Source organism: Symphalangus syndactylus, chromosome 1 (genome assembly GCF_028878055.3).
Source record: "Symphalangus syndactylus isolate Jambi chromosome 1, NHGRI_mSymSyn1-v2.1_pri, whole genome shotgun sequence".
NCBI classification, from domain to species: domain Eukaryota; kingdom Metazoa; phylum Chordata; class Mammalia; order Primates; family Hylobatidae; genus Symphalangus; species Symphalangus syndactylus.
In genome coordinates, this window is record NC_072423.2 from 33,575,222 (window position 1) to 33,597,267 (window position 22,046).

General features: G+C 36.1%; 1 protein-coding gene across 2 annotated transcripts in view; it reads right to left on the bottom strand.

Annotated features, from left to right (window-relative positions):
• Positions 1–22,046, bottom strand: part of DCC (DCC netrin 1 receptor) — a 1,203,407-nt gene that overhangs the window by 568,485 nt on the left and 612,876 nt on the right. The gene's annotated exons all lie outside the window — the stretch shown is intronic.

Here is a 22,046-nt window from a genome sequence, read left to right on the forward strand (position 1 = left end):
GGACAAGGTAGGGTTTAGGGGTGGAGGGTAAACAGAAAAAATTGAGATTGTTCAGGATATTAACCAGCTCTCAAAAGTGTATGGAATGCCTGAGCAATTCAAAAACAGTACAAAAATTATTTTTGTTCTCTTGGATATTATAAAGCATAAATAAGTACTTTCCTTATGCTGCTCATTTTTGGAAAGCGAATCATTCAAGTTGGCACATTTTATAAGCAATGTCTCTTTATTCATGACCATGCCATAACCCCCTGGTCAAACAACTTTTTGCTTCAGGGTAAATCTTGGCTTCAAAATAGCAAGAGAAAAAGGTTAGATAGGATTGCTTGTTTACTATGGGAAATGATCTGTGGATTTTTTTGGGAAGAATTCCTAGCAGTCTATCTCAGGTATTTTCAAGTTCTTAGCAATGGAGCGAAGCACTTCTCGAAGACAAGCATGATATTCCTTTATGGCTCCCCACAGAGCCAAGTACATCAGTGGAGTTTATTGAATGTACTGAGAAAATGTTTCCGGGCTCTCATATTAATGGGTTTATGAAAGGAAGATGCTCATGGGTAGTTTGTATATTGCACTGAGATCTAACTCAAGTGCAAATCATTGAGCTAATGGATCCAGTGGAAAGAGAACTCATTTGGAAGACAGGAAACCTGGGTACCAGGTTTGGGTTTGCCACCAAGTATGATCTTAGACCACAAATACAAATTACTTATGACACACTGTACTTTCTCAGTAAAAATGTGTGTGTGGGATAGTTTATTTCCAGTGTCCTTTTCATAATAACTTAAAAAATAAGCTTTAAATTCTAAAGTCATTTATTGAAATAACCAAATACCTTTCTGAAGAATAAGCAATGCAGAAAGGAAAAAAACAACAATTATTATTACTTTTCACTGGCCATAGTTTTAAACCTATTTTTGGAATTCACATTTGCAAGGTCATTAAATATATAAGGTGCATGGCAATAGCATCAGCTAAAGAAAAGTGGATAAAATTATGACCTTCTCATTGCTTAGAACTTTGTACTTGAAAAAATTACACAGTATAGTTTGGAGGAGGAGGAGTCTTCCTTTTACCCTTTTGTGGTAGTTTTCCTTTTAAGAAAAAAAAAATTCAAGCATGTCCTTTCTAACCCATTTTGTCAATCTAGCCTTGACTTCTAGTACTTAGTCTGTTTCTTCAAGAACCTTGTCCTTACAGTCTTCTCTAAGATAATATTTGTGGATCACAGCAACGTTTAAAGTATTACCTTTATGATAGCCTGAATAATGGCCCTCAAAAATATCCTCATCTTAATCCCTGGAACCTGCACATATATTACCTTACCTGGTGAAAGGAACTTTGTAGCTGTGAAGTTAAGGATCTTGAGATGAGTAGATTATCCTGGATTATCTGGGTGGCCTCAATGTAAACACAAGGATCCTCAAAAGAGAGACGCAGGAGGGTAAGATCAGAGAGTGAAGAAGCAGGAACAGAAGCAGGGATCAGAGAGGAAAGAAGATGCCAGGCTGTTGGCTTGGAAGATGGCATAATAGGCCATTAGCCAAGGAATTTAGGCAGCCTCTGGAAACTGGAAAAAGCAAGAAATAGATTTTTCCCTAGAGCACCTAGAAGAGTGCAGCCTTGCCAACATGCTGATTTCCACAAAGTGAAACTGATTCCCAACTTCTGGCCTCCAGAATTGTGAAATAATACATTTACATTGTTTTCAGCCACTACATTTGTGGTAATTTTTTTTAAACAGCAGTAATAGGAAACTAGTAGAAATTCTAAGTTAATTTTAAGTAGGGTCTTCTGGAAAGACCTAAAGATCTCAATTTAATCAAAGAAATAAACATAGAATGATTTAGTAAATCTCTGGTGATTTCAGATCCTATGACAGAAAGTTATAGAGATTTTTTAAACTAGAAAATAGTACCCACAGTCCCACAAACACTACTAAATCAATTACTATCTATTGACTTACATGGCAATAAACCCAACTATAGCCCTAATCCATGATTCTTTTAAAAAAATTGAGATTAAAAAATTCACAAAGTTTCTCTCAGGCTCCCTCATGGATGAATTAATAAAATGCCTTATCTTTTCTTTTGGAATTTATATAATTTCATGTTTTTTATTAACAAATGTCAGTGGACAATTTAAAAAGTCTTTAGATTCAACATCATTAAATGTCTTTCTGAACTATAATGTTGGTAAACTCTTTCAGAATTTCCCTTTTTGGAAAGAGCATTTTTCTGAATTAAATTACAATCATAACAGATTAAAAGACAGTTTTTGTCTTCTTTCCAAGTCTCCTTAGGTGAGCCCCTAAAAAGAGCAGAGTGAAATTTACTATTGATGAAAATAGCTACTTATTCTCTCTATGCTCTGTAGCCTCTGAATATGTCTGTCTCTAGTTGTACTTACCATATTACATATCAAGAGAATTATTTATTTACAAGGCTGTCTCTATCCGTTAAAGTCTAGTGATTGTAATACGCATGTTTAAAGGTTAGGAATTTTCTTTATGCACCTTTTTAAAATCTCCCAAGCCTTGTGCAAGGTAAGCACTAAATAAAATGTTTTGTGAACTTACCAATTCTTACATAGGCTAAGATTATAATACACTTGATCATGCTCAGAGAGTTTGGATAAAAAAAAAAAACTAGAGATAATCAGAAATAGCTTTCAATATTGAACAATGTATACCAGATAATATAAGTAACTGCTCCAAATCAAAAATAGCATTGTTTAAAACATTCCTGGAAGTGTTAGAATTCTCTTTGCAACAAGTGTTTACCCTGGGCCAAATGGTTAAGAATTCAGGGTATTTTTCCCTGTGCATTTCCATACTTTCCCTTTAACCTGGCCTCCACAACACCTTCCCACTCAAAAATGCCCTCCACCTTCATCCTGCTTCACTATTTCCCAGGACACATGCTCAGTGTGCCCCAGACCTGATTACTTCAGACTCCTGTGCATGTTCAGGCATTCGCATCCCTCTTTTATTCACTAAATTGCATCCATTTGCAGGTCTTTGCTTCACAGTCTTGCTTTCTGCTTTAGAAGTATCATCTATCATTAAGGAAATATGTGCTCACTTGGTAATGTATACATAATATATATTTATATAGCAATTTAATATCATTCTCCTAGAAAACATTTTTCACATCGGGCCTTTTTTTTTTTCCACATAAGCATGTAGGCATGTTTATTATGGAAAATAAGATACAAAGAAATAAAAATACTTAAAGATCTTTAGATAAAAACAATTTTTAAAAAAAGTCTATATCCCTTGATATTTTAAAAATGGAATTGAGAGCTGTCTACTCAAATTGGCTCCAAATTTTTACCAGAGTCTTAATTCACATTTTTAAAAGTCAAACAAATTTTACAAACATTTTTGAAATTAACTCGATGACTTAAGCCATACAAATGCATCAACCCTCCTGGCTCAGTTCTGAAATAAGCTGTCAGACAAGGACCCCAATATCCATTATTGTGGTAAAGAAAGGTAGCACTGAACTTTTCATATAAAGATAGATCATCATTGCTGTTTCATCCAGTAATAGGTCATGACAAAGTTTTGCCAGATCTCAGAATCAGTGCTATCATTGGGTCTTAGTGCACAATTTCCTATGCATTTTCTTTTTTTTATTTTTATTTTATTTTATATTTTTATTACACTTTAAGTTTTAAGGTACATGTGCACAACGTGTAGGTTTGTTACATATGTATACATGTGCCATGTTGGTGTGCTGCACCCATTAACTCTTCATTTAACATTAGGTATATCTCCTAATGCTATATCCTTCCCCCCTCCCCCCATCCAACAAGAGGCCCCCACACCAGGCCTTTCTTTAGAAATAACTTCTTAGCACACAACATAGAATTTCAAATATTTAGTAATGCTGTATCATGGAGTTTTTAAAAATCTTTAACTTCCCTCAATTAACATAAGCATGTGTTTATGGGTACTATTGGTCCTGATTATAGGAAGCAATGAAATTGTACGGCTCTCTAAAGAGCCATCAAAATTCAGCGTGTGACCTACTTTAGTCTTACTACAAAAATATAAATATAAAATAATATCACTATATGGCAAAAAATATTTTTAAGCCTGTTATTTACTTACTTCAAACATCAATCCATCAATAAATTCTTGATTTTGAACAATCCCTTGGAGTTCACAGAAAGTGAATTTGACTTGTTTTATGAGAGTAACCTTGTTGGAGGGATTAAAGAGGGAAAGGAAGCCAAATTACAAAGCTCAGTTTGCTAACGAAGTCAGTAAAGAGTACAAGGAAATATCATAATGTTGGGTACACTTTGATCCTCTATGAATGTTGTGCAATGGCAGCTGAACGTGATCACATTTATATCGAATATGTCATCTTGATTTTGGAGTCACTGGGTAATAAACTGTGATGAACCATGGTCAATTTTTTAAAGATGATTGAAGAAAAATAAATGAGTTTCCCAAATGGGTAGAATAAAAAGAAAAAGAAACTATGTCAATTAGTAAAGTAGAGACAGCAGGCCTAAAGCAACATTAAAAATGTAGACGTTACAAGAAATGAGTGACAGACCCAGAAGTTGAAAGATGTAAAAGTCTGAACTGATTTCTGCTGGCAATGTAAAGTGTAGTGATTTATGTAATTTATTACAAATGTTAAAAAATTTTAATTACAGGAAAAAGCTTCAGGGATATTTACTTGATAAAAGTTTTCCCTCCTTAATCTGTCATCCTCTAACACTACAAGGTTTGTAATATACACAAAAACTAGAAATATTTTTAAAATCTATAATTTGAAACCTAGGGAAATTTCGAGCTCCAGGAAAATTTCGAGTAGCTATATTGTGTGCGTGTGTGCGTGAGTGCATGTATCTCCAAGCCTACTTAAAGTCCATGTTAGTAGAAGCTATACCTTTTCATTTTGCTGTTGTTTTCTGGTAATTTCAGCGTCTAGCATGAAGTCAGTAGGGCTCAAGAACGTATATACATAAAAAATCAAAGTTTCGAAGAAGGTTCAGAGCTACAATTATGATTCAGAATCACTGCCTAATTCCCCCAGCTAACCTTTCTGTCACTCAGTGCTCACCAGCAGACTCTGAAAACATACTAGTATCCCATGAAAAACCTTGAATAGTATATTGATTTATTTTGTAAACCAGATGCATAGCAAAAACAACAGATATATCTTGGTCTGCTTGGCAGTCATTTTATCACTGGAACCATTATGAATAAATATTATTTACTGTGTGCCTCCCATGTGTGATGATTTAAAAAATTGCATCTAGTGCTTGATAAAATTAGAGACAAAATTTTATTTTCAATATTTAAAAGTTAAATATACTTAAGTGTGGGAATGACAGACACTGGGGACTCAAAAAGTGGGGAGGAAGTGAGGGGAGCAAAGCCTGAAAAACTACTTATTGAATACAATGTTCACTATTTGGGTGACAGATTCCATTGAAGCCCAAACCTCAGCATCACACAATATATCCAGGTAACAAATATACAAATGTAGCCCCTGAATCAGAAATGTATATGCTTGCGTTTAGAGGGTTCAATAACTCATCCAAGAGCACAGAGCTAGTAAATTAGTTGGTTTAAGTAGTCTTCCATCACTTCCAAATTTGGGTTAACATGAACAATTTTCTGGAAATGGCTTAAACATGAATGCTCTGAAAAGCAAACCAGTTTCTACCTAGTTACTTCCTCATTTTTTATCAGTGTAAATCCAGCCAACTGAACTCATTTAAAACTGTTTTTACTCTCTTTCATTCACACTATTCCATTCTTGACCCATTTACAATTATAATTTCTGCCCCCCCACCCCCAAAAATGTCATTTATTCACAAAAACTAACCAAATTGATGACCTCTAAATCAGGGGTGTCCAGTCCTTTGGCTTCCCTGGGCCACATTGGAAGAACTGTTTTGGGCCACACAAAAAATACACTAACACTAATGATAGCTGATGAGCTAAGAAAAAAAAAAATTACAAAAAATTTCATAGTGTTTCAAGAACGTTTATGAATTTGTGTTGGGCCACATTCAAAGCCATCCTGGGCAGCATATGGCCCTCGGGCTGTGGGTTGGACAAGCTTGCTCTAAATCCTTAATTCTAGCTTCAACCACTTTCAGAGGTTCCTTGAGCCACTTCAAGCAGAGTATCCACAAATGAACTAATTCCTTCCCACTCCCGACAACACGTCTCTCCTCCTTCAGTGTTCTCCAGCTAAGTATATCACCTCCTCATCTGTCACTCAAGTGAGTTATCTTTAAATTGACATCCTTCTTTATCCTAAATGCCTATAGCCACCAAGTCCTGTTCTTTCTGTCTCTGATGTGTTTCCATGTCTCCATTTTCATTGTCCGTGCCCCAGTTTAGGTCATCAACTGCTGATTCCTAGAGTTTTGAAATATTTCCTCACTCCTTTTCCTGTCTCTTGTATCTTAATGCCAACTTGTGTCTTAACCACCCTTCAAAATTATCTTTTGAAAATATGGAATTATTAAAAGCTATTTTTTATTCTGCTGTATGAGGATAATCTCCCCACTTTAGGCTTCTCTCTCATATCCAAGTACAGCTTTCCAACTTACACCATTAACAGATCAATACTATTAATAATTACAGGTTACAAGTATTGAATACATTTTTGGACAGATTACTAAATCTATTTTTTGATAGATTATCTATTTTTGATAGATTACTACCACAAAAAATGCAGATTATAAAAAAAACTAAAAGATGCTATAAAACAAATCATACAAAATAATAAAAGGAATAGAAACTATAATTTAAAAAGAAAGGACAATATGAAAAAAGAACAAGCTGATTTGACAAAGAAATAAACCAAGCTTCCTCACACCAGAGCATGTGCCACTACATTTTTTTGGTGTGCTTTCCTGCTGCACTCCATTTTCCATACCACTGTTGTAATTCAGGAGATTATGGTATCTTGAATCAATGCAACAGCCTTACTGGTGTTCTAACTTCTAATATTGCCTCACCTCCCAATCTGTGCTAAAGCAGGCACAGTCATGTAAAATGCTCATCTGAACATATTACTTCCTTGATAATAACTATCCATGACATCTTGGTGTTCTTAAGGTAGTTTGCAAGGCTCTGTGGGTGTGTTCTTGCTTGCCTCTTCAACCTCATTTTCTATCATTTACCACTATCACATCCTATTGAGTTCTTCACACATGGAGCACAAGGCACTCTCTATACCTCCTGGCCTTTGTTCTTGCTATTCTCACAGATTTTGCCCTGGACACTAATTTCTCATGGTCCTTCCTGAAAACCCACAGTGGAGTGAGAGAGCCCTCCTCTGTTCACACATACTTTATGCTCTTCTCTTAAAATCACATTTACAATATTTGTGAGATATGTGATCAAAAGAAAATATGTCTATAAAATGCAGGAGATAATGGTCCTATTAATATTAATTATGTGGATGGTATTTAGCAGATGTTCTGCAAATATTTGTCAAAAACACTCTTCTCTTGCATCTCTTTAGTTCCTCTGTTCTGTTGAAAAAAATTCTAGTATTTTAAGGACTAGCTCAAATTATCACTTTATTTTTGAAATATCAATTGCTCTACTTTCAATTCCCTTATATTACAATTATTTATAAATGTCTATTTTTCCAGCAAAGTTATAATCTACTATATTGGTTGTATTTTATGAGTTTTCAATACACTTCTAATGAATGAATATATGAACTAATGGCTAGAAACCACCAAATGACAGGCCATTGTTAAGGTTCCATAATGATCATAAATATTATATTTTTTCAATTTTACTGAAATAGCAAACCTTCTGATTTAAACAACATATCCTTTTACGTATCTTCACCATTTGATTGTTCTTTCTATCAAAGTTTCAGGAAATAGTCTACCCTAGTGTTGAGAAAATTGTCTGCTGTACTCAGAAATAATTAAGTACTTACATCAATCCTAGGGCACTGAAGTTGCAAGAGATTCAAAGCAATATGGCTGTTTTCTGCCTTGCTATTGATAAATTGAACTCAATCAGAAAAAGTGTACCTGCCTGTTTCACTGAAGTCCATTCTAACTTTGGTCTTTTTAAAATCAAATTTAAGCTTTATGTAGAAAAATATTTCCTCTTAATTAAAACATGTTTACAAATTTTAATCCATTAAACATGAAAATGTAGTTAAAATCTGATGAAAGATATTAAAGAAAAACTAAATAAATTGAGAAATATTCCATGGTCATTGATATGACTGATTGTGTGAAGATGTCAGTTCTCCCCAACTTGATCTATAGAGTCCATGTGAACCTGAATCAAAATTCCAGTAAGTTATTTTGTGGCTATCAACAAACTTAGTCTAAAGTTTATATGGAAAGGCAAAAGACCCAGAATAGCAAACCCAATATTGAAGGGTAAGAACAAAGCTGGAGGACTGACACTGTTCAATTTCAAGATTTACTACTATAAATCTATAACTAAATAAAGTTATAATAATCAAGACAGTATGGTATTGGTAAAAGAATAAATAAGTAGATCAATGGAACAGGATAGGAAGCTCAGAAACATAAAGCTATTTTCAAATACAGTTAATAAATGTAGTCAATTGATCATTGACAAATTAGCAAAGGCAATAAAATGGAGCAAAGACAGCCTTTTCAACAAATGATACTGAAACAACTGGATATCTACATCTAAAAAAACCTAGACACAGACCTTACACTCTTCCCAAGAATTAACTCAAAATAGATCATAGATCTAAATTAAAAATGCTAAAGTATAAAACTCCTGGAAGATAACACAGAAGAAAACCTAGATGACTTTAGGTGTGGTGATGATTTTTTAGATACAACACTAAAGGCAAAATCCATGAAAGAGATCATTGATAAGTTGGACTTCATTAAAATTAAAAACCTCTGTTCTGTGAAAGACAAGGTTAGAAAATAAGACAAGTCACCAATTGAGAGAAAACATTTGTTAGAGACACAACTGATTAAAAAAAAAAAAATGACAGCCCAAATATGCAAAAAGGTTTTAAAAACTCAACATTAAGAAAACAAGCAACCTGATTTTTAAAATGGGCAACAGACATAAACAGACACCTCAACACAGAAGATAAACATACAGATGGCAAGCAAGTATACATTAATAACATGTATTCAATGTCATGTTATTAGAGAATTAAAAATAAAAACAAAAAATGTGGTACCACTACAAACCTATTGGAATGGCCAAAATCTGAAACACTGACAATATCAAATTCTGGCCAGGTTTTGGAGCAACAGGAACTCCTAATTCATTGTTGGTGGGAATGCAAAATAGTGCAACCACTTTGTAGGACAGTTTGGCAGGTTTTTACAAAACCAAACATACTCTTCACGTATGATCCGGCAATTATGGTCTTTGATATTTACCCAACTTAATTGACAATGTGTGTCCACAAAAATCTACACATAGTTGTTTATAGAAACTCTATTCACAATTGCCAAAATTTGGAAACAACCAAGATGCCCCTCGATAGGTAAATGAATAAATCAGCTGGTAAATCTTGACAGTGGAATATTATTTGGTGCCAAAAAAAAATGGTCTACTAAGCTCATACAGAAACTTAAATGCATATTACTAAGTGAAAGAAGCCAATCTTAGAAGGCTACATACTGTATGATGTGAACTATATGGCACTCTGAAAAAGGTAAAATTATGGAGACAGTAAAAAGATGAGTGGTTGCCAGGGCACAGCATGCAGGAAGGGATGAACAGGGAGAGCACAAAGGATCCTTTAGACAATGAAACTATCACGCATGACACTATAATAATGGATACTTGTTATTAAATCTTTGCCAAAACCCAGGTAACACAAATGTACAACACCAAGAGTGAAACCTAGTGTAAATTATGGACTTTGGGTGATAATCTGTCTCAGTATAGGTTTATTGATTATCACGAATGCATCACTGAGGTGTGGGATGGTCATAATGAGGAAGGATGTGCATGTATGAAAATAGGGAATGTTATGGGAACTGTACTTTCTGCTCAACTGTGCTGTGAACCTAAACCTACTGGTAAGAAGTTTATTACCTTAAACAAATATTTAAAACATACAGACATAAGCTGGTATTCAGTTATGACTTAGAGAAATTGAAATTCGAATATTTATACAACTTTTCTCTATAACGAATTTACCACAATAGACTTATAAGAGACCGAGGAACGAATCAACTCCATTTGCTCCATTTATATTGTTATTCAATTAATTTACATAATGTACCTTTTAAAAATTGCTTCTTAATCAGTTGTATGCAGTTTGGCAATAGCTTTTTGGAAATAATTGGGCTATTAATCTGCCTTGTAGATTCCAAGATCCTTGCAGAACCATAAGACCTTTCTCAAATATTTCCCTACGCTTCTCTGAGGGTATTCCTAAGACCTATTTGCAAAATATGTTGTTTCTTGCCTGAATGTGATCTTAAACATTCAGAAAATTCTGTCTTACTACTATAATTTTTCCCCAAGTGACTATTGACAGAATAAAATAAGTCAGACTAAATTAGAGTACATATGTAGAATATAGTAAAATGACAAATTACATAAAGCTGGTAATAGTTAAGACAATTACAAACAGTATGATTATTTCATCTCCAAAAAATACTGAAAAAAAACTAGTGATACTTTTCCAGTATACTGAAAATTGTTATATATATTCTTGAGTGAGCAGTTAATATTTTCTAGGCTTGACCATGGGTATTCTCATGGCATTTGGGTTGTGAAGATTTTTATTGCAAGCCTAAGGTTGGATTATGAAGAGAGTGTGCCAGCAATATGATGAAAATGAGTAATTCCTATTTTACTGAAAGGGAAGTTGAACACAGGTACGTATAAATGGAGGTGATGTGAAAGCTGTAATAAGAATCCAAAGATCCCTGTGTCCCACAATTTTGCTCAGTTTATAATAGTATTTTTGCTATATAATTTAAACATATCAGGGCACCTCAAAATTGCTGCTAACATCACCATGGTGTTTTAGCCTAAACATTCCAACACTCATGAAACTCCGATTGCTTTTGCAAACCCAGTATGGGAGGGAGATAAGATAACAGCACAGTCTCTCTGAAAAGTAACATTTATTTAGTGATCATTTTGGACTCGTGCAGACACTGTTATGTCAGCTGATGCACCTTCATCTCTTTCATAGTGTTTGAGCCCTTTAGATCAATCAATTCAAATTCCTGCTCCTAACACACTGAAATGTTTGGTTAAGCTGACAAATTCGTGTGGTGAATATAACTGCCTGGCAGGAAGCTTTCTGCCTGCTGTAGTCAATGCTTTGAAATAAATCCAGCCAGAACCATTTGTTCAGGCAGCTTTGAAAGTCATTGATACAAATGGATAAGCTGCATGTTCTTGCCTTAGTGCTACATTAGAATGACTCAGTGGGTAGGGACAGGCCACTGTTCTGGAAGGTCCAAAGGACTCCACTAGCAAATGGATCAGGCAGATACAGGTTGAACTCAGCAGGAATCACTCAATATATCCTGTGGGAGAATTTGGGCTGGGTCACAGAGGCGGAAAGCCCCGGAGAAGCCATCAGTCGATGCTGTGCATTGATGTCTCATGTTTGGGACTGCTCTAACAGCGGTGGGGCAACCATAGAGAAGGGGTGAGGATGTATGGACACTTCTGTATCTCTTAGTAAGACTTGTTATCTAAGCACTGAGAATGAAAGTTCACAATGACTTTGAAATATTTCTGTAACTCACCTGTTTATTAATTCATTTAAAACATAAATATTTGACAAGCATGTCTTCTTTGAAAAGGGATGTTGGTTACTGCTGGGGGATTGAGCCAGAGACATATTTGATTTCACAACAGATAAAAACACAATAGAATGATGTAAGGAATATTAGAGAGGTATTAAAGGCAATGTTATGGGCTCTATATGGGCTTTTTTTTTTTTGGAGACAGGAGAGGCTTACTCTGGTGCCCAGGCTGGAGTGCAGCAGTGCAATCATAGCTAACTGCAGCCTTGACTTCCTAGGATCAATCAATTCTCCCACCTCAGCCTCCTGAGCAGTTGGGACTACAGGCACGTGTGACCATGCTCAGCTAATTTTTAAATATTTGTACAGACAGGATCTCACTATGTTGCCGAGGATAGTCTTGAACTCCTGGCATCAAGCAATCTTCCCACTTCGATCTCCCAAAGCACTGGGATTATAGGTATGAACCACCATGCCCAGCCTACTATACGATTTAAATAAGTGAGAAATTATTTAAATGATTGTTAACATATAAACAAGTAAATTAGCTCTGTTTATGGAAATTATTCTAAGCACTACAAAGGCCAAAGCGATACAGACAAAAGGGGGTACTTGAGCTGAGTAGAAAGCTTTTCATATAATGAATGCAGTAACTTAAATTGGCATGGCCTTTCTAACTTCCTCATCACTTTTATATACCCTATTTTATGTAATCATCACAACAGTCCTGGAATATAAGTAGATAAGAAACTACTAATCAACGTCACAACTGAAAAATGAGATTCCTAAGATATCTAATTACTGTCTTAACGTTATGGTAGGAAAATCAAAATTTGAATTGGGGTCTTCTCCTTCCACACATTTTTTATTGATCAAGGAGGTTCCAGGGTACATTGTTAAATATGTGAGAAACACTTAAAGATGTGCATATGAGAGGAAGACATTAGTAAAGGGGACATTTACATTTCATTTTAGGAACTACTGAACTGTTTGAAGTTATTTTTAGTGTTTATATACTCCTTTTCAAGTTGAAAATACTTGAGAAAATATTCAGAAAAAGAAAACATTAAAATAAGGAAAATATGGACATGGACAATTTAAGGCATAGAGAAAGGGAAAAAAATGCATTTCATTTGGAATATGAGAGATCACATTTTATGAACAGTGTGTCAGGTTTGAGAAGAAGTGATCATAATATATAGATTGATCTTTTTCAAGGCTAGATTAGCCCTAACACAAGACCAGATAAACTTCGTCACAATAATTTTATCTACATCTATAGACCCAGCAAATGTGCACAACTTCATTGAAAATACTGCCCCATATCATACATACTACTTGGGCATCCTTGAACAATTCACTGCAAATTTCTACACTTGCCTATATTCTCCTTATCATGGAAATAAGCATAGGTGCCTATCCGCCTATTAGTAATAACATAAGTTGTAATGTGTTTGCAATTTATGCAAAATGACACAATGTTGACCCTAATACTATTGGAGATTTAACTACATATCTGGAGAATAAAACATTAATTAACATGTTCAGAATACTTAGCTATCATCAGTTTGAAATGATACTTTTCCCCTGGAAGTCTACATACTGCTTTCCAAATATAAATTTATTTTGAAAAGACTTGTATGTAGCCATAAAAAAGAATGAGTTCATGCCCTTTGCAGGGACATGGATAAAGCTGGAAGCCATCATTCTCAGCAAACTAACACATGAACAGAAAAGCAAACACCGCATGTTCTCACTGATAAGTGAGAGTTGAGCAATGAGAACACACGGACACAGGGAGGAGAATATCACACACCAGGGCCTGTCGGGGGGTGGGAGGCAATGGAAAGGAGAGCATTAGGACAAATACCTAATGCATGTAGGGCTTAAAACCTAGATGATGGGTTGATAAGTGCAGCAAACCACCATGGCACATGTATACCTATGTAACAAACCTGCACATTCTGCATATGCATTCCAGATTTTAAAGTTAAAAAAAAAAAAAAAAGATTTGTAACATACATATGCCCTATGGAGGCAGGTTAGTGTAACAGAAATTCTGGACTAGAACTCTGAAAATAGAGATTCTTATCTCAGTGCCACTCCTGCCCACTGTGATTGAGGGCAAACTAACTCTCAAGGTCCATGCATTCTCAACTGAAACATTACCGAACAGTGGCTTCTAGCTTGGGCAATGCAGGACTGAGTAACAAGCCAGGAGATGCTTCGGAATAAAAATCTGGAATTTTAGGGGAAAATACTGGTTATCCATTTCAAGGTGGCCATAGCTAAAAGAGATATATTCAGTTTTTTTTTTTTTTTTTTTTTTCTTGAGACGGAGTCCCTCTCTGTCGCCCAGGCTGGAGTGCAGTGGCACGATCTGATCTCGGCTCACTGCAAGCTCCACCTCCCTGGTTCACGCCGTTCTCCTGCCACAGCCTCCCGAGTAGCTGGGACTACAGGTGCCCGCCACCACGCCCTGCTAATTTTTTGTATTTTTAGTAGAGACGGGGTTTCACTGTGTTAGCCAGGATGGTCTCGATCTCCTGACCTCGTGATCCGCCCCCCTCGGCCTCCCAAAGTGCTGGAATTACAAGCATGAGCCACCGTGCCCAGCCTATATTCAGTCTTGATATGCCCATATCCATAAGATAAAAAATAGGGAGGTTTTAAGTAACCGACTGTAACCCTTCTCTCTTGGTGAGTTAAATGGCATGGCCACATTGATTTGACTTAAATATCTTTGGGTGTGAGTTATATAATCTATATATCTCTTGTCCAAAGGAATTTGTTTAGAGCCTTCTGCTATCAAATTATATTCTATTGTCAGAGAGCTGATGCTCAGATGGGTTATAATGTGGTGATGGTTTTTAAAGAGTTGATTTATTACAAAGAAAGATGAGTCGGCCTGGCTGCATGACACAGGCCAGGATGGGAAAATGGCCATGGACAGGTTTGTATAGACAAAGAGAAAGTAAATCCAGAAATTAAAGTTTGTTTTCAATTAAAAGAAAGTAGGAAATTCAGGTTTCTGTGGAATTTCCCTAAAAGCCTCTACTCTGGGAATAATTTGATGAATCAGGAGAGAGATACAAAAATATTGATGGAGAGAAGTATAAAAATAGCATGTAGATTATCAGGAAGATAATCATAGCCTCCAAGCAATATAGAAATGGAAAGTTTAAGCTTCTCAATGGCAGAAAACAGCCAACCATGTCTCCAGTGCCAACCGTGCCCCTGGTACCTAGCAGAGTGCCTGTGTACGTAAGTCCTCAAGAAATAATTGTCAAATAGGTGAGATGTCCCTGACTACTGTATTACTGATGGGGCTTTAGCCTTCTACATTCTTTTTTCTATGATGGAAATAAACTCATATTGGGACTAAAGAGGTTAGAGGAGGGAGCTTAGAAAAGGAAAGCCAGAAATATATTTACATGTTCCCAAACCTTTAAATGAAGTGCTTTGGAAACAGAAAGGCAAAATCTATTATCACCAAGATGTTACAATCTGAGACTCTGGCTCCTTGACAAGAGCATTGCCACTGTCTGCCCTGCAGGTTCAAGAGAGCTGAGACCAGGACTGCTGAAAACCACTCTGAAGGCAAGAGGAAAGCAGTCATCTCATTACCATACATACTTAGGTCATCAGAACTTCGGATTAAATCTTCAGGGCTATTTGAGGAATCATCAGCCAATGGCATTTCCTACTCACTGCTGACTCCAAGAAGCAACAAATTAGGGGAAAATAGAACTGAATAAATAAGGGAAATACAAATAATGGAAAACATATTAATGAGGAAGGATGAAATCTTGAGTATTCAAACTGTTCTTGATTACATTTTGGGATGGTTCTGCCCCTAAGTAGGGGCAGGAGGGGAAGGAGGAGGAGCCTTTTCCCATTTCCAAGAAATGCCCTTCACTTTTCTTTTACCAGCACAGTTTACGTGTATTTGTTTTCCGCCTGGGTCCTGATAAGCTTCAGAGTCAAGAACTCTTCTAGGCTTATGTGAGATACAAAGCAAATCATTACAGCAGTCTCAGCCTCTCAAGTTGCTGACAGTACTTTAACAAGAGCTTGCAGTTCAAGCTTTCCTGTCCTTGTTTCTGGTTGAAGTCTCACAGCAATGATATGACTTGTGCAGGGCAGGGACTATTAATCACAGTTTTACAGATAAAGAAACAGGACTTGGCAATAGCCACATCTGGGATAAAAACCTGATATCTGTGACTATTAATTCATTGAGTTTCCCACTGTATCACAGAGGAAGCATGGCATGACTGGAGACAGCTTTGCATAAGGGTTACAGGCATGACATCTAGAGTTGCACTGATCTGGGTTTGAACCTTGATTTGGCCATTCCCTAACTGTGTGACCAAGGCAACACACTTATGCTCTCAGAGCCTTAGTTTTCTTATCTGTAGAATGGTGAACAACAACAACATATAACATATGAGGATTAAAGGAAATGATATATGTAAATGTCAAGAATAAAGTCTGCTGTAAGACAGCCCTTCATGAATGTAGTGTTTATTAGTGTGATAAGAAGGGAAACTACACAGCAGCTGAAACATAGTCTCAAGACTGAATGCCAAAGCAGGGGTGCCCCACAGGGATTCAGTTTTGGGGGAGAAGAAATAAGTTGAACATGAATCCTAACTTGGACATCTATCAGTGATGTAGGCAATCCATTTAACCCTTTCTCAATCTAAGTGTTCTAATTTGTAAAATAGGGATACGGATGTATACTGGGTTGTAATGAAGAAAAGCGTAAATACACATGAAATATATTGCACAGTATCTGGTATATAGCTGATGTTCAATAAATGATAGCTTTGAAAGATATTGATCATTATTCAATATCATTGTTCAATATCATTCATAATGATAGAAGCCCTTGTCTCATTACATTTTCCAATTTTGGGAAATAAGATACACACACACACACACACACACACACACCCCAACACTGTGATAGAATTATGGATAAGAAACTTATGATTTCACTAAATATAATGATATTGGTAAAAGATAGGACTCAGGAATAACTTCTGCAGAGTCCCTATGAAATACTCATAATATCACATGGAATTGCACACTGATAATATATATCCTGAATCAGTAACAACATTCTTTTAGACTTTTCCAGTTACTATCTCCCTTTAAAATTTTTTCATACTGCTAATATTATTTTATTTAGCTAGAACACCGACAGAGATATACATCTTTCTGTGTTTTGTTCATGATGATGTATTTTTTAAATGGTTAGATGCCTTTCTACCTTTTAGAGGTAGAAATTGTGGACGCTTGTCTTTCAGGTCTTACTTCATCTCAGTCCTTCTTAAATATGTCCCAGCTATCCTTACTGATACCACCATAGTGTCCTGTCCTCTAGGTTTGAAATTCAGTAAGAATCCTTTAAGATTCTTGAACATGCAACATCAATATGTTGCCATGAGGTTGTCCTGCACTGGGAATGGACTTCACGGAACCCAGGCAGCCAGGAGTAGCACAACTCTCTGGCAGCATGCATGGCATGGAACGGCCCATTCCATGAGAGGTAGTCAACATGTATCCCATGAGCAGACTGGAGCCCACTTCCCAAAGTCCAAGTTGGAAAGTACTAAAACATTTAAAGAGTGATATGATTGCTTTTCATTTGCCTGACTGACACAAGAGGCAGTGGGATACCTGTAGTTACACCTTCACAGAGTGTAATGAGGTCAGTTACATTGAAAAAGTTTATAGAAACATCCTCAAATGGACTGGAAAGTTCTTGCTGTATCAGCTCTCCTACTATCCCTCAAGTCCAACTGTAGGGAATTTCGTAGTCATTGATAATCTTGCTTAAATCTGATGCCAAAGTGGTCTTGCTTAGATGATGAAATTCAGGATTTGGACAATATAAGGAGTTGACTAGTACAAATATACAGACAGTTTGCATTGTATAAGAAAAAATGCAAGCTTTTCTAAAAGGCTTCTAGTGCAATATGTTATTTTTACATAATTTAGTTTTTACAAATTAAAGATGTTTTGTGTTAAGAACTACTTGCCCTAAACCCTGTTTTTCTAGGGATAGCTTAATTATATATTAATAAAACTCCCAGAAACTTGAATTCTTAATGTTTTGATACAAATATTCACACCAATGCAGAGACTCAAGATACAAGCAAGAGCAGTTCGTTAACTGCCACTCAGAGGGGTGTTTTAGATGGGATCGATACTGAGATAAGACTCAACAGGGCAATGAGGCAGGTGAGGTAAGTGAGGTGAGCCATGCAGATGGGTGGTCAGATTCTGTCTTTAATATTTGTATATTTTATTATGGATGTTTGCATTAATTTTGCTTTTCAAAAATTAAGTATTAAAATATGTATCTTTATTACGAGATTTTTGGCACCTCTTAAATTTTGCACCTCACCTGCCTTACCCTAATTTTGGCCCTGGATTAGATTATTGATCACAATTCTTCATACGCCTGCATTAACATTCTTGCTAAGCTTTCAAGGTGGGTGGAAAGTACTTTCCACCCCTGACTTTGGGCTTGGCCAAGGTGGATGTTTGCAGATGGAATGTAAGCAGAGCTGAAATATGTTTGCATTGTGGAGCTTTCTCCCTTGAATTTCTGCTATCACCATGGAAAGAAAATGCCTCAGGTAGCTGTAGTCCCTTCTGCCTATGACCCAGAAGCAGCACACAGGGTAGACTTGAACCCAATCTACGATCTAAATCCCATAGCCCAGATGAACTGGCAGCAACCCAAAGACCCATCATCTTGAGGAAAAAAAAATATCATTTTAAGTTGCTGAGTTTTAGGTAGTGTGTTAGACAGTATTACTGCGGCAATACCTACATAGTACAGAAGGGAAATAGGAAGTATGCTTCTCTACCTCCACCATACATTTTTCTAAAAAATAGTTCTTTTCACTTTTCAACAAATGTTTATCATGCAACTCAATGTAATAAGTACTGGAATTACAGAGATGGATTAAGAGGCTGATCTCTGGTCGTCAGAAGTTTACTGTCTTGTAGGGAAAAGGCTGTAAACAAATAGGTACAATTAGTTGTTACAGATGCTGCTATGTAAATCTGTACTTGATTCAGTGAACACAGAGTTTAAAAAGTTGTTAAACCTACCTGGAGAGAAAAATGGAAGAGGTGATTACTATATTGAGTCATACCAAATTGTAAACCTACATGTTCACAGATGCCAGATGAATACAAAGGAAGGCAGGGGAACTGTGACCTGAAGAGCACATGTTCCTCTAGCAGGGAAGTTGCCCCTTAGCCCCGGCTAATTGTTACTAGTCAGGAATGGAAGCTCCAGGTTGCTATGTCTTCTAGTTTTCCAGAGGAATTCAGATGATTCTGCAAAATTTTCTAATTCAAAACTATTGGCCACGAATTGAAGCTATTTCTACTTACTAGGCCAAAACAAACAAAGCCTGTAGGCCACATTTGGACATTAGGTTATCAGTTTGTGACCCATGGTTGACAAGTAGTGGGCAGCTGGGGGGAGGCTGCATCAGCTTTGTGCACTGCACAGAGGTCTCTGCCCAGGGACAAGTGGAGCTGACATCCAGCCTTCAGCTCAGCTCTCTAAGCCAGTGCACACTGGCAGTGCCAGCATCAAATCAGAAGAATTGGTGCTCTTTTTTGTAATTTGATTAAAGGCATTTAGGGGCATTCTAAAAATTCATTTCATATCTTAAGAGCAACAACAATAAAGCAGTAATAGAAATAATGAAAACGTCTAATGTCCTAGAAATGAACTTCTAGTTATCTGTAATTTTAGATATCCTCTCTAATATGCCAGAGAGCATATTTATTTCCTCTAACAACTATGAAAATTTCAGTCTAGGAATAATTTATAATATTATTTCAGAAAGCAGACTGTGTTCATATGTTTTCACTATTAAATTTGTATAGTGTAGAAAAATATGTTTAGAAAAAAATAACACATTTACCTTTCTATAAAAATCATCTATCTTAAGCATTGTTCATATAAATCTTAGAAAGGTATTTTTTCTTGTTAAAACCTAAGTTCATATTTTTAAAGGCAACAATAGCACCAGCAACAGAAGGTTGGGGGGATAATTGTCAAATTATTTTTAGAGGTTAGTTGGGAGGATAATTGTCAAATCTAGCAGGAATGTGTGACTGGTCTTCATTTATAAATGGCACGTCACAATATGGTAACATGATATTTATCCCGTATTGTGGAGAAATTGAGTATTTTAGAACACAAGTGGATTTGACAGCTGAAGGTTACCACTTCAAATGCCCCCAAGAAAGTTGATGAGAAGCTATTTGAGATATATGATTTATCTGCCTTCATAAACAGACTAGACTAAAATAAATAGACAACTAAAATAAAACTTTGGATACTCCTTTCTTATTATCATAAATACGAACTTATGATGCAATAAAACAGAGCCTTCAGTGGGAGATGAGGTTGTTGATCCACACACTAAATGACCCTTGATCAAGTCTACAGCCCAGTGGCTCTCCTGTGTCAGAATCACCCAGAGGAAACAGGTTGCTGATTCTCTTCCTGTATAGTTTATTTTCAGTAGCTCTGGGGTAGAAGGGGGAAGATATCCAAAATTTTGCATTTCTAACATATTCCCATGTCATCCTGTTTCTGGTCCGGAGACTACTCTTAAAGCTCCAGTGCTATAGACTTCTTTTGCTTTTTATTTTTAATACACTTTTTACCTCCCACTCCCTCTCCTGTCACTTATCAGGGCTTTCTATGTGCTTTTGCTTGTAAAACTCTTACAGAAAAACTGGGACTTCTCTGGCTTCTTTGGACAAATATTGTGCCTTTAGGCTCAGATTTTATTTGCAGCAACTGCACAGCCAGTTTTGGATGCAGAAACGGTGCTGCAGTTCCAGGTCGTGAGTCATCCTGCCTTTAACTTTCAGCCTTAACCGAACTCTGGAATTTGAAGTATCATTTCCTACAAAGTATAGACAATCCCTCAGATCTAACATCCTAAGTTATCTTCTCAGATTTCCAAAATATTGTTCTCATCATAATAGGCAAACATGAATTTTAAGCATCACATTACCAAGGAAGTATCTCTTGTTCCATCACTTTTCTTATTCCTTGTGTAAAGTGAGATTGAGAAAAGTTATTAGAATGATTTTTTATTTTACTATTTAAAACCCAGGTTAGTTGTCAGACTTTGATATTTTTATTAACAACTAATTGTCAGGCCAGAGATGGTGGCTGATGCCTGTAATCCTAGCACTTTGAGAGGCTGAGGAAGGCAGATCACTTGAGGTTAGGAGTTCGAGACCAACTTGGCCAACGTGGCAAAACTCTGCCTCTATGAAAAATACAAGGAAAAAAAAAGTTAGCTGAGTGTGGTGGCAGGCACCTGCAGCCCCAGCTGCTCAGGAGGCTGAGGCAGGAGAATCACTTGAACCCAGGAGGCGGAAGCTGCAATGAGCCAAGATCACACCACTGCACTTCAGTCTGGGTGACAGAGTGAGACTCCATCTCAAACAAAACAAACAAAAAAACCATCAATTGCCAGTCCTTTGGAAAATTACAATTTACAACATAAACTCAGAATATCCTCTACAGTTTTTATGAATGCCAGAAAATAAAAATAAACGTGAAACATCCATTCTTGTCTTAAAACATTTAAATTTTAACTGTAAATACATATTGTCCTTGTGTAAATGATGCAAAGTGCTTTCATGCATCAATAAAAAAAACACAGTGATAGAGAGATTACAAAACATTTTTACTGTTTGTACTCTTGAACTCTCAGATGTGCTCTTCAAATAGTTCACTAAACATCAGTCATTCTCTTGGCATGTCACATTCTACTTCTGTCACTGAAAAATTAACACACTTATATGGACATAATTAAACATGCACCGTAATTACAGCAGATAGGATGAAAAATCAAAGGAAAATTTCAAAAACAATTCTATATAAAGAAAATTTACCTGGCATGAAAGTACTATTATTAACAAAATCCAAAGGAGAAAGAAGCAGCAGAAATAATGGCATTCTAAATTCTCTATCAGCCTTTCATACATTTAAATACCTATTTCTATCAGTCTAAAGTTAATTGCTTGTAAAATTTATAATAGTGCTTCTATCTTCTGAGTTGCCACTAAAATTAAAACAAAAACTATATAGTAAAAGATAAAAACAAACATCAAAATGCTATTAAAAGAGGTATAAATAACAAAGAGAAAATAATCACAATAATTTGAATGCATACTCTGTGGCAGACATTTTATTAAGTATTTCATATCTACTATTAAATTAAAATCTTCATACA